The sequence below is a fragment of the Rhinolophus sinicus genome, chromosome 13 (genome assembly GCF_057876585.1).
Source record: "Rhinolophus sinicus isolate RSI-liver-muscle chromosome 13, RSI-T2T, whole genome shotgun sequence".
Classification (NCBI taxonomy): Eukaryota; Metazoa; Chordata; class Mammalia; order Chiroptera; family Rhinolophidae; genus Rhinolophus; species Rhinolophus sinicus.
Window position 1 is genome coordinate 35677426 of NC_142513.1, and position 14027 is coordinate 35691452.

Below are 14027 nucleotides of genomic sequence, written 5' to 3' on the forward strand. Positions count from 1 at the left end.
ATCTTTCTACATGTCACATTGCCTGCAGTTTATCCAGGTGACTTGTTCTGTACCTGGTGATAGCTGCCTTGACCTTGCCTCATTTTACTGCCAATTTCCTTCTTGATGTTGCTGGAATCAACTAGTTCTCCATTTTTACTGCCATTTCCCTAGTTTAGAATGTCATGTCATCTGTCATTTTTCAATGGTTCTATCATACCATCATACGAGATATCCTTTCTTTTAACATTTCTTCTTTAAATCTATATACCTGTATTAGAACCAGAGCAATTTTTGTAAGGCACAATTCAAATGATGTAACCTCTAGGTAAAACCCTTTCAGAGCACCCCAAGCTCCCTCAAAAGAGTGATATTCCATCATGATTTGGCTTTTTTCTGCTTTCTCCTCTGTGTCCTTCAAGATAGGCCATGCGGAGGAGCAAACTGAGGGTCAGGGAGGTTCAATAATTAACCTGTGTTGCACAGGCAGTGAATGACAGAATCAGGACCTCACTCCAGGCTTCCCTGTTCTACAGTGCAGATCTGCACAGTGATAATAGAGATCACAGGTCTGCAAATTACAGCCTGTGGGCCGTAGTCATCCCACTGCCTGTTTTTGCATATGAAGTTTTATTGGCATGTAGTCACCCACAATCATTTACAGATTTCTGTGGTTGTGTTCATACTGCAACAGCGAAGTTCAGTGGCTGCAACAGAGGATATCTGGTCCTCAAAGTCTGAAATATTTCTACCTGGCTCTTTACAAAGAAAGTTTGTTCGTCCCGACATAGATCATGCTTGTATTCAAAAGAGTGAAAATGACAGATCCCAGGAGGTTCACTGTGAGGAACTCTGTGATCAGAGTCTTCTGCCACTTTAATGCAGGTGGATGAAAAGTTTCCTTAACAACTAGAAGAATCTCTCAAGTACTAAGAGCTGAATATACTAGGTGATTTTAACTACTTAGATATCTACTGGAAAAATAGCTTGACAGGATACAGGTTGATGCATCAGTTATTTTTTTATTTTTTATTTTTTTAATTTTTTTTTTTAATTAAATTTATTGGGGTGACAATTGTTAGTAAAATTACATAGATTTCAGGTGTACAATTCTGTATTACATCATCTATAAATCCCATTGTGTGTTCATCACCCAGAGTCAGTTCTCCTTCCATCACCATGTATTTGATCCCCCTTACCCTCATCTCCCACCCCCCACCCCCACCCCCCTTACCCTCTGGCAACCACTAAACTATTGTCTGTGTCTCTGAGTTTCTGTTATTTTTAAAGGGCTGCTGACAGTGTTTAATGGGGAAGAGGTGGGAAACGAAAGAGATGGCAGGCCTCCTCCACCTGATTGTGACCAAGAAAGGAGAAAAGATTGCAAGCAAAAGGGGGCATGTGATTTGTAAGAGGCAGAGGCTATTAAATAAATTGCAGAATTCAAAACGCTAAGGTTGGGGGTTAGGAAAAGCAGCTGAACAAAGCATATGAATTTTAAGAAAGTGAACTTGAGTTCAAAATGCTCTGAGCCAGAAATGAGTGGATATTTGTACAAATATGTGCACAATCACCTGTTGAATGCACTCAGAGAGTTTTCCATTGACCTACTTGGAGGGAAAAATTGCAATACACAATCATTCAGAAAAATTGACTAGTTGTTTAAGTTAAATGTACCAAAATTCCAAAAAGAGCTAAGAACAAATACTATTTCTCACAAAGGGAAGCTCTTGCTCTTTGAGAGGTATTTTGTCTTTGGGACTAGAGGACAGAGAGGCAACGAGCACAGGCATGATCAATCATTAACTCCATTTCAAGCCCCTCACGCCTCTCTGGAGAATTGAGGAGGCGGTAGGTCTGAAAATCCCAAGCTTCTAATCTTGATTTGGTCTTTCTGGTAACCAGGTCCTGTCCAGGAGCCCACCCAGAATCTCCTCATGAGAACCAAAGATACTCCTAGTGCTCTTATCAGTTAGGAATTCACAAGGGTTTTGGGAGCCCCATGACAAATATATATATATGTATATATATGTATACGTATATATATATATATATATATATATATATATATATATATATATATATATATATATATATATATATGTATATATATACATATATATACGTATATATATATATACATATATATATAGTCTCATATTACTGTAGACTTAGATTCTTGGGATATTAGGGTATAAATTAGGGTATAAGAAATGGAATCTATGTCTGGGATATATTTGGTCTTTTCCAGGGTTTTCTGGGTTACAGCAACACTGTTTCCATTTCTATTATGCAATTTGGATAAGGCCAGAAAAATTAAGTGGGCATCACATGCAAATGTCACTGCTTTCACTAAGTTTTATTTTTAAAAGGACAACTTGTAAAACTTTCAGTGATCATAGGTGAGGGATATGTTATGCCTGACAGGGAAAGGCCAGCCTTTATAGAACATTCCTGAGTAGGAAATGCTCAGCTTGAGCAGTCTTTGGACTATCAGATGCCAGTTGAAGTTTGGGACCTCTACTCAGCCCCTGCCTAGTGCAAGCTCTTGGAAACTCAAAGTGACAGCTCTTTCCTTCATTAATATTCATATCCTGTATTGAGCACAAGTTAAAGGGAAAGGTTAAATCACAACCCAGGGTCCACAGAGCCAGAATTTGACCGTATTGAAACTTAATACATAACCACCAATCAATGGTTCTGTGGATGGAACCTGACACCAGGGTGAGATCTGGAATATGACCAAATGATTTCATTTCATTGATGTCCTAATATATCTGCTGTTTCAAAGAGGCTGGTAGGATTTCTCTCACCTGTGAACTAAAAAAGTATATATTCTTAATTATTCTATAGTTGGTGTTAAGGTGACTCAGAAGTACAAGAGTAGGGGATTAGGCTTAGACATAAAGTGTTGAGAGATTTAGGCAATAAAATTAGGCCACTGGATAGACCTATTAGAGGTGGCTTAGATGATGAGGAATCTTGATAAAGGCTGAGCCTTTGAAATGGGTTAGTCTTATGGTTTAACAAATACATTTGAAATTATAATAGGAATAATAACAAAAATAAAATTTATCCTTGAATAGAAATTTGTATTTTTCAAAGGACTTTCAGTGAACAGATATTCATAGGTGCCAAGTCTACAACACTGATCTTCTAGAACTTACAGCTAGTAGACTCTCTTATTTGATTGCCTTGAGTCCTTTTCCAAATTTCAGACTAGTTTCTTACTACTCTCTGAGGAAGTTTAGTCAAATGTCATACTCATTTTACTGATGACGAAGCAAAGCAGTGAAATCATAAAACTAAGAAGTAGCAAAGTCCTTACCATACACAAGTATACTTGACCTGAAAATTTATGCTCTTTGAAAAAACATATGTTGTGATAAAATTGTGTCATTGTAACCATTTTTAAGTGTTCAGTTTTATGGCATTAAGTGTATTCACATTGTTATGCAATCATCACCATCCTCTGTCTCCATTTTCTCAAACTGAAACCCTGCACCCATTAAACAATAGCTTTCTTTTCTCCCCTTTCACTCCCAGGCCCTGGCAACCACCATTCTACTTGCTGATCCTATGAATTTGACTACTCTAGGAACCTCATATAAGTGGAATCACACAGGAGTTGTCCTTTTGTGACTGGATTATTTCACTTAGCATAAGGTCTTTAATGTTCTTCTATGTTGTAGCATGTGTTAGAATTTCCTTTCTTTTTAAGGCTAAATAATATTCTGTTGGATGTATATACCGCATCTTGTTTATCCATTCATTTGTTGACAGGGACATTTAGGTTGTTTCTACCTTTTAGTAATTGTGAATAATGCTGCTGTGAACATTGGTGTACGAATATCTGTTCAAGTCCCTGCTTTCAATTATTTTGGATATATATTTAGAAGTGTAATTGATGGAATATATAGTAATTCTATTTTTAATTTTTTGTGGAACAACCATATTGTTTTCCATAGAGGCAGTACCATTTTATATTCCTGTGTTTTTGTACTACAACAATATTGCCTTGGAATGATGAATGAGATGAGGAGAGAACACTGATTTTTAGCAATGCTGATTTCATGCTTCTATTGTGTATCAACTTAACCAATATTGTTTCATATGATTTGTGATGGTTTATAAGTAATGTGCTTCCTTTGCTTCTCTAAAGTATGTTGAATAAAGGGGCACGTTTAACTTTTCAATATACTTTCAATATGATGAAATGTCAGGGTTTTTGGGGTGTCAAAACAAATAGCATAATGTCAGCATTTAGAAGCTCAGTATTTGCAAAACAAATTTCTTTTGTTTTGTGCTAGGCACCCCACAGCATGTTTAACTATGTGGTATGATAGTTGTGAATTGTGTGTCTAATTTGCCCCAGACCCAAAAAACCTGCAACAGAAGGTAGCACTTGTTTGTCATTGCTTTGTTACTACCATTTTGCTTGTTTCTACCATAAAAAAATTCACTGGGAGTTGAAATGAAAACTTGTGGATAGGTACTAGGTTGGGTAGTCTTGAGATGAATGTCTCTATGAGTGTGTGCATTTGTGTGTGTGTGTGTGTGTGTGTGTGTGAGGGGGGTGAATAGCACCCAAACAATCATATTTTGGACATTTTTTACCCCAATTTGGTAGGCCCTGAGGTGACCCACAGTGAGTCAGACCCTTTTGTAATCCCCTTCCTTTGAGTAAAAGCAGAATCTGTGATCTGCTGTTATCCGATATAATATAGCAAAGGTGAGGGATGTCATTCCCTTGATTAGGTTACCTTAGGTGAGACTCTCTCTTAGCTCACTGGAGGACAGATTCTCCTGCTGGCCTTGGAGCTGCCAGGCTGTGACAGGGCCACATGGCAAAGAAGGGGTAAACTCAGAAGACGAGAGTAGTTTTTGGTTGTCAGTCAGGAAGAAAATGGGAACCTCAATCAGTTCTACAATCGCAATTAATTCAACTCTGCCAATAATCATATGAGAGGACTCCAAGTTCCAGAAAGGAATGCAGCCTGGCCAACACATGGATTGTGGAGTTGAGAGACCCTGAGCAATGGACCCAGTTTCCTGACCCATAGAAACTGGAAACATATTAAATGTGTTTTTCTTTTTAAGCTGCTATATGTGTTAGTATATATGCCTTTTAAGCTGCTATGTGCATAGTAATTTGTCACACAGAAATAGAAAACTTTTACAATCATCCACATTTAGTATTACCTTTCCTTTCTTTGCTTGTTTCTTTTATGTTTGTATTGATTCTGTTGTACCTATTTTTTTCTTCTGTGGATTCTGCCAGATGGTACTCTCAATTAAGATGCCCTGTTTTCCCTCAACAGGAAGACACACGATCCAACTAGGCCAATTGGGTATGTCTTCCTGTGAGTCTGAATACTGAGAATGACAAAGAGGCTGCATGTGTTTAAAGCTTATCCATCCCAGCAGCATTACCCTGAAGCAGTCTTGCTACTAGTTCTTCTGGAGATTTTCTACTTTCTGTCTTTGCCAATTCTTATTCTTCAACTTTCTCTTTCATTCTGTTAAACTTCACTATATTTTTCAAATAAATTCCTCTTCTGCTTAAATCAAAGTCTGATGTTCTCTGTTGCAACTAAAGGATTCAAATTGATACATATAGCCTTTTCATAATCTCCTCGAACCTTCTTTTTCTCTCTGAGTTGCATTATGGACTTCTTTCTAAAATATCCTTCCTAAAATATCCATTCATATCCTTTCTAAAATATCACTAACTCTTACTAATGATGTCCTCAAATCACCCAGGGGTTAAGGAGAATTTGGATCATTGAAATGATAGGATTTTGCAATCAGAAGACTGGAAAGGATACATGAAAACTGTCAATCTACCTTCTTAATTTTAAACAGGACCATATTTTTTGATTAGGTTTCATAAGGAAGATACTTAGAAAGGATAAATCATCAAGATGTATATTGTATGAAAGGAAGAAGAAATAATTTCTTTCCCTTAACTCCAGAAAGAAAGAGTACAGAATGACCCTCAGCAGTGGGTTTTCTAATTTCTTAGAGAGAAAGGAAATATCAGTTGGAGGTGCAAATTTTCTTAATCTTCAAAGCTGAGACTGTAAAGACGTGTAATTTCTACTTGTAGATGCAAATATCAAAGATGAATGGGTTTGTCACCCCAATAAATTTACAAAATAAATAAAATAAGAAAAGGTGAATGGATAATATTGAAGGAAATAAAAGCACCAGAATAGGATTAAAATAAGAATTGAAAAGTGGAGAACATTGTAATTTGTCATCAGAGTTGTATTTTGACTCACTCCTCTGATACACAAATCTTCCCTTCATGGTAAAAGTCTATGTAAAAAGTGTTACAAAGTTTCTCCCCTCTTATGTTTAGTCATAAAGTGTGAAAGTTCAGATTATATTCTTTATAAAGAATACAAAGAAGTTAAAATAAAACTGTTAACATCATGTCAACTATGGTAATGCATTTTTTTCTTAGTTTAATTTATTGAATTACAACTGAGGGATTTGTCACTGTTTCCTAAGATGACCTTATTAAAACTGTCCTGACAAATCCTCTGCTTGTGCTTTGGTGAGATTTCAAAAAATATAAAGAACATTCAACACTGTTATAGTTGGGAACATATTTGAAATTGAGTTTGTGTGTCTATGAGAGTGAATGTACCTGTGTGAAGAGAAAGATGTAGGGGGAAAAATCAACAGCTGAAGAATAGATTTTATGACTTTAGTGGGTTTAACCTTTCTCAGGGGCCAGTTTTAGCTGCTTTCTAAAGTACTATATAAAATGCTATATTGCCTATTTTCCTACTGCAAAAACACAGTTGAGGTTTTGTTTTAATATTGCTAAAAGAAATGAGTTGATGTTTTCATAATATATCCTTTGAAACATAAAACTGAACATGGTCCTTTACAAGATTTCCTTCTCTTCCACACACATTCTAGGGTAGATTAAAATGAAATCAATCTTAGCGCTCAGGAAATGTCAGAATCTCAAATGGGCAGTTCTTGACTTTGCTGTCAGATTGTTTCTTCTTGGAAAAACTAGGTCTCTCTCCCATTTCATTTTGACAGTAGAGAATTGATTGAGTCTTAGGCATGTGTTCTCTGTGCCACTCGCTATGCCTCCCAACCCCTGATCACCCCTTATTATCATGAACTAGATGACTGCTTATCATCCCATGTGTTTGGGGTTGTCAGAATGTCATAATTAATCACGTGAAGAAATAAAGTCATAATGAAGTACATTACTTTTCATATAGCAGAGGTATGTTGCCTGAGACTGACTGAAGAAGACCAGTGAAGCAAATCTCCATTTCTCTTAATCTGTCTTCAGCTCTGTGTCTCAAGATATAGACAAGTCAATAGGGATTGGCATTTGCAGCTTTGCATATTAGTTTCATATCATATATTATGACTGAAATATTTAAGATCCAACAGATAAATAACGTACTGTATATTTAAAATTTGTCGAGAGAATAGATCTCATGTTAAACATTTTTTGCACAATAAAATATCAATTAAATTTTTAAAAGGAAGATCCAACAGGTATGGAAATGGATTATATTTGGTTTAGAAATACAGTGTGCATGTTTATTCAATGTTTGAGCAGTAGTTTGAACACCCTCCATGTAGTTTAACACCCATAGTTTAACACCATCTTCCCCTGTGAATTGGCCCCATAGAGTTAATACTGCTCACCCCACATTCACTGGACAATAGTGTTTTGTACTTGGAGATCTGAAGTTGATGCTTTCTAGCTCTTTGTTCTTGGTTAGCCCTAGAATCAGGATCCTTGGAATGAAACCTTAGTGAAAGATCAGTCAATGCCTTTTTTCAAAGGACCCTGTAACTACATCAAAGAGTACCATTCAATTTTTGTGGTGATTTCACCGAGAGATACTCCTACCAAAACCAGGTGTCTCAGGAATTAACAAATGCTATTTTATATTGCACCAAAATTGAAGATATACTAGTGTACAGCCTAGCTGCTTTTTTAGAATCACCATCTAAACAACTACTAATTTAAACCTAACTTCTTAAGCCAAATTTACTTGTATCTGGATCTATTACTAACTGAACTTTGATGGAAGTACTGAAACCTGATTACACCCCATATTTCCTAAACCAGTGAGATTTCTTCTTGAAGGATGTATCCTCAGTCCCAAAGGAAATCGGATCTGAGGTAAATTTCAAACACCTCTTTTTCTCTTAAAGAGCCATCTTACAATCCTCAGGCATTTCATTGTGTGAAGGGTTTAAGGTGTAGAGCGAGTCAGGGGTATTTGGGATGCATCTATGTTTTCTGAAGGGACTATTTTAATCTTTTTTCAAGATTGTTGAGAAAATTTTCATTCCTAAAAATCAGTTTCCTCTTGTGTACTCCTACTTTAATATTTTGTTGGAAATGCAGCCATATTCGGAGAGAATTTGACATTGCTTCTATCAAACAGGAGAATTTAATTATTTACTCAAAAACAATTTTTTAGAGGAATATGCACTGACATGAAAGAACATCCACATTTCATTCTGGGAATGGAAAGATGTAAAACAGGTTTGCAATTAAGCATGTGAGCATGTGTGTATGTGTGTCAAGCTCCACCCGACGTGAAGGGCCGCCAGTGTGCAAAATCCTCAGGAACAGGAGTAATTAATGTCCCCTGTTGCCTATGAAAATCACGGGCCTGGGAGTATCTCACTCCTTGTACCATTTGGAAACCATTCCTGGCCCACGGGGATTGATATTTCAGGAACAGTGGTCTCTTGCCAGCCTATTTTGTGAGTTTTGCCTGGCTAGATTCACCAACCACCCCCACCCTTCTCTCCTTTGTCCCATATCATTTCCTTAGGTTAAATGTTTTGGCAGCCTCTTCTGCTTTGTGCTTATCTTTTCCTTCCTATTTCAAAAACCCATCTTCCCTCACGAGCAAGACAATTTATGTACTGTGTACATCTACATCCAGCTGCCTCTGCTGCTCTACAGAGGTGCAAATAGCGTTGTGATCTTCAGACAGAGGTGTCAATAACAGTGGTGAGGATGACAGAGCATCCCAAGGGACAAGATTTCAGAGATTTTTATCTTGACTCCAATACAAGTACATGATTAGAAAGTACATTGTAGTGAAAATAAAAGGAAAAGAGATTAAAGATTAAAGTTTCCAGCCAGTCATGTCCACGGGAAAACATCTTAAAACCCATGCTACCCATTCGATGAAGGACATATCTTCAAGGAAGGAATTAAAGCCCATGAAAGAATGACATACTCTGGTATGTTGGACAAATGTAGGACAATAACAGAGCATTTAGTTAATATTTGGGAAACTGAAGGTTTGAAATACTTAGATGCAAAGCATATGTTAATATATGGAAACTAATGGAAATTATCGACGACCTTGATGTTTCTCACAGGTTGACAATGTGGAGCTTGATGCCACAGGAGGCAACCATTGCTGGTATAGATTCTGACAATTACTAGCATTATACCACGGCTGTATATTTTATGTGAATTTTACCTACTTTGCAGTCTGAGCAGTTGCTCTTTTGCCAACAGTTTCGCTTGTACATATAAGTAAACAAACGTATTTATCACCCCTGGGATCAGTATGTGCTAATAAAGTTGCTGCTGCTTGCATTTGAGGTTTGTTTTGATGACAGACACATCCTAAATTAACTAAGAATAGTTTGATGGCTTCAGAGCTCAGCAAGAAAGAAAAGGCATGGGCGTTAGTATATTTGTCACCAAACAGGTTCAAAAGACGGTACATGTTATCTTTGTTTGTCAACATACTCTAACTCTCTTAAATTGAGTTTCTAAGGTGGTGTGTTTTCCACCACATGCACTGCTATTTCCTTCCAAGGGGGGTTTTGATGTCACTTTTCTGTTTTCTTTTCTTTTTTATTTTTATTTTTTAAGGATAAAATATTCTTTTTAAATTTATTTTTAAAGATGTTTATTAAAATACAGCCAACATACAACTTACATTAGTTTCAGGTGTACATCATAGTTATTCAACAGCACCCACCTGGCATTATACAGAGTTATTACCACATTATTGATTATATTCCCTATGCTAAAGAAGTGATCACAATGATAAGTCCAGCAACCATCTGACACTGCACCATGCTATCACAATATTACTGACTATATTTCTGTGCTGTACATTACATTCCCAGAATTATTTGTTTTATATCTAGAATTTTGAACCTCTTATTCTTCCTTTTCTCCACCCCTTTTTAATTTTTCAATTAAAGTTGACATTCAATATTATTTTATATTAATTTCAGGTGTACAGCATAGTGGTTAGACATCTATATAATTTAGGAAGTGATCCCCCTGACTAGTACCTACCTGTCACTATACATAGTTATTACCGTATTACTGACTATATTTCCTATGCTTTACATCTCTGTGACTACTTTCTAACTACCAATTTGTATTTCTTAATCCTTTCACTTTTTTTACCCTGCCCCCAACCCCCTCCCATCTATCACCCTGAGAGATCTATTATCCATTTGACACTATACATAGTTATTACAATATCATTAATTATATTCCTTATGCTATATCCTACATCCCCATGACTACTGTGTAACAACCAATCTGTACTTCTTAGTCCCTTCCCCTTGTCACCTACCCCCAATTCCCCTCCCATCTGGCAACCATCAAAATGTTCTATCTATGAGTTTGTTTCTGTTTTGTTTGTTTATTTTGCTCTTTAGATTCCACTTATAAGTGAAAAATATGACATTTGTCTTTTGCTGCCTGACTTACTGCACTCAGAACAATACCTTCTAGGTCCATACATGTTGTCGCAGATGACAAGATTTCATTCTTTTATAGGGCTGAGTAATATTCCATTTTATATATGTCCACCTCTTCTTTATCCATTCATTCATTCAGGGACAGCCAGATTGCCTTTACATCTTGGCTTATGTAAATAATGTTACAATGAACATATGGATGAGCACATTCCCTCAAAATATCACTTTGGGCTTATTTGGATAAATACCCCATAAGTGAGATTACTAGGCCTTTCTTTGTCTTTTGTTATGTATTCTTTGCTTGAAAGTCTATTTTGTCTGGTATAAGTATTGCTAACCCAATTTTTTTGTACGTTTCTTTGTTTGTTTCCATTTTTGTGAAATACCTTTTTCCATCTTTTTACTTTCAGTCTCTTATAAGCAGCATATGTAAGGATCTTGTTTTCTTATTTATTCACCTCCCCTATCTTTTGATTGGAGCATTTAATCCATTTCCATTGAAAGTAATTGTTGATACATATTTTTTACATGTACATTTTTTATTTTTATTTTATTCTTTTCATCTTACAAAAGTCCCTCTAAGATCCCTTGTAATACTGGTTTGATGGTGATGAACTCCTTTAGGTTTCTCTCATCTGGGAAGCTTTTTATCTGTTTTGGGTAGAGTACTCTTGGTTTAGGTCCTTGCTCTTCATCACTTTGAATATTTAGTGCCAATTCCTTTTGGCCTGCAAAGTTTCTGTTGAGAAATCAATTGATAGTCATATGGGGGCTCCCTTGTAGGTAAGTAACTGCTTCTGTCTTGCTGTTTTTCATGTTCTCTCTTTGAATTTAACCTTTGGCATTTTACTTATGACATGTCTTGCATTTGGCCATTTTGGGTTCATTTTGCTTGGGACTCTGCGCTTCCTGGGCTTGTATATCTATTTCCTTTACTAGGTTAGGGGATTTCAGTCGTCATTTCTTCAAATAGGTTTTCAATTCCTTGCTCTCTCTCTTCTCCTTCTCTTACCCCTATAATGTGAATGTTGGTATACTTGAGGTTGTCCCAGAGGCCCCTAAATCACTGATCTGATCCTCTGCTTCATCTAATCTGTTGATTCCCTGTAATATATTCTTCATTTCCATTATCGTATTGTTTATTTCTGACTGATTTTTAATTTTGTTTTCTATCTCCATTTTTTTGTTTCCTATCTCTTTGTTAAAGTTCTTTCTGAGATGGTTGAGCATCCTTATAACCAGTTTTTGGAACTCTGTGTCTAGTAGATTGCTTGTCTCCATTTTATTTAGGTCTTTTTTTTGGAACTTTGTTCTGTTCTTTTATTGGGGTAATGTTTTTGTCTCCCCATTTTGGCTGCCTCCCTGTGTTTGTTTCTATGTATTAGGTAGGACTGCTATGTCACCCAATATTAATAGAATGGTGTTATGTAGTAGGTGTGCTGTGGGGCTCCGTGGTGCAATCTTCCTGGTCACCTGAGCTGTGTACTCCAGGTGTGTCCCTTGTGTGGTTTGTGTGTGTCCTCCTCTTGTGGTTGAGACTTGGTTACTGTTTTCACATTCATGGGAGGGATTGACCCTTGGGCACATTGGTTGTTATGACTGGCCTTGACTGCAGTGCAGGAGTTGTGGTGCAGGGGCTGACCCTACAGAGCAGAATCTACCTCAGCAGGGCTCTGGTGCCTGCCTGATCTGCCTCTTGGGTGTGTCGTTCTTGAAGGTGGCTAAGTGATGCTCCAACTCAGTTCAAAGCTGGCTTCTGGGGGCACCACCCCAGGGCCACCTGGGAGGGGACCCACAGCAGGTCAAGTTCAGCCACAGTCCATACCTCACTTGAGGCCACCCTGTGGGAGCCACAAAGAAATCCTCAGGGTGTCACTGCCCGTGCCATGCTTGAAAGTGCCTTGAGAGGACAAGCTGCAAACCAAAGCTGGCTGACACTAATACCAGGCTTAGGGCTGCTCACCAGAAGTACAGGACATGCTCAAGCCAGACACTGCTTGTCTGGGTTCCGTGAACCTTTTGTAGACACTACGAAAGTCTGCAACATGAGCCGAGGCAGGCAGTTTGTATGAAAAAGTCACTGGAAATAACTTGTGTGTGCCCCAAAATTGGTCAGGGTGGGGTATCAAATCACCAGGGCACGGCAAAAAAACAGAGACTCAGATATGGCAATAGACTGCATCTTAATGTAGGGAAAGGGAGGGGGTTCATCAAAGAAACAATGGCCCTGCCAGCTCCTCTGGCCAGGAGAAAGTTGCCCCTCTAGCCCCTGTCCTGCAGTCAGACAACTCAGTACTCTCCCCTCCCCCGTATGTCCCTGCCAGCTGCTGCCCCAGCATTAGAGCTCATAGACAGCAATTCCGTCAGTGGGTAGATCTGCAAGCAGTCCCTTTAAGAGGAGTGCCTGGGACAACAGCTGCCCTCTGTCAGTCACAATCTCCATTGGTTTTCACAACCAGAAATTATGGGGACTTCTCTTCCTGGCACTGGAACCCTGGGCTGGAGAAGGACTGGGACCTCTTGCTCCTTCATGGGGGAACCTCTGCAGCTGAGATATCCCTCCCAATTTTTAATGGTCACACACATGTGTGGGACCAGTGCATTTCTCATCTCTGCCCCTCCTACCAGTCTCCAGGTGGCTTCTTTTGCATGTCTTTAGTTGTAGGGCTTTGGTTCAGCAATATTTCAGGTGCTTATCAATTATGGCTGTTTGTAGTTTAGTTGTAATTTTGATGGGGTCATGAGAGAAGGTAATCACAGCATTTACCTACTGTGTCATCTTGACTGGAAGTCTGATGTCACTTTTTGATAGTTCCTTTTGAAGGTTATTTCAGGCTTCAGTGAGGAAAACTGACCAATGAACAAATATACAGAATCTGCTCCTCTACTTTATATAATATTTTTATGTACTATTTTATTTAAAATCAACATTCTGCATATAGTAATGTTGAAATACCATGTGTGATGTACAATGTTTATTGAGGTTTGTTTTGCAAATACTCCCTTATTCAGTTAGTTCTCTGAATGGCCTGAAGTGTGATCAGCTTTGCTCTATACATAGTTAATATATTAATATATGGATTAAACACATATATTTAATCTATTCCTTGACTTTTAGTCCTTCATTTTACCATTCCGTCATTCTTTGTTTTCCTTTCTGCCCCTGATGATCATGTAGAAAAAAATTTTTTTCACCAACCACCCTGCCCCCCATTCATTTCTTAACTTTTTTACAATCTGGTTTCCTCCTGAAAGAGTAGAACACCGTTGGCAATGTGATGGCCTACTCCAGTGAACTT

At 37.7% G+C, this 14027-nt stretch overlaps 1 protein-coding gene across 6 annotated transcripts in view; it reads left to right on the forward strand.

Moving 5' to 3' along the window:
* Positions 1–14027, forward strand: part of MACROD2 (mono-ADP ribosylhydrolase 2) — a 2124656-nt gene that overhangs the window by 1138139 nt on the left and 972490 nt on the right. The gene's annotated exons all lie outside the window — the stretch shown is intronic.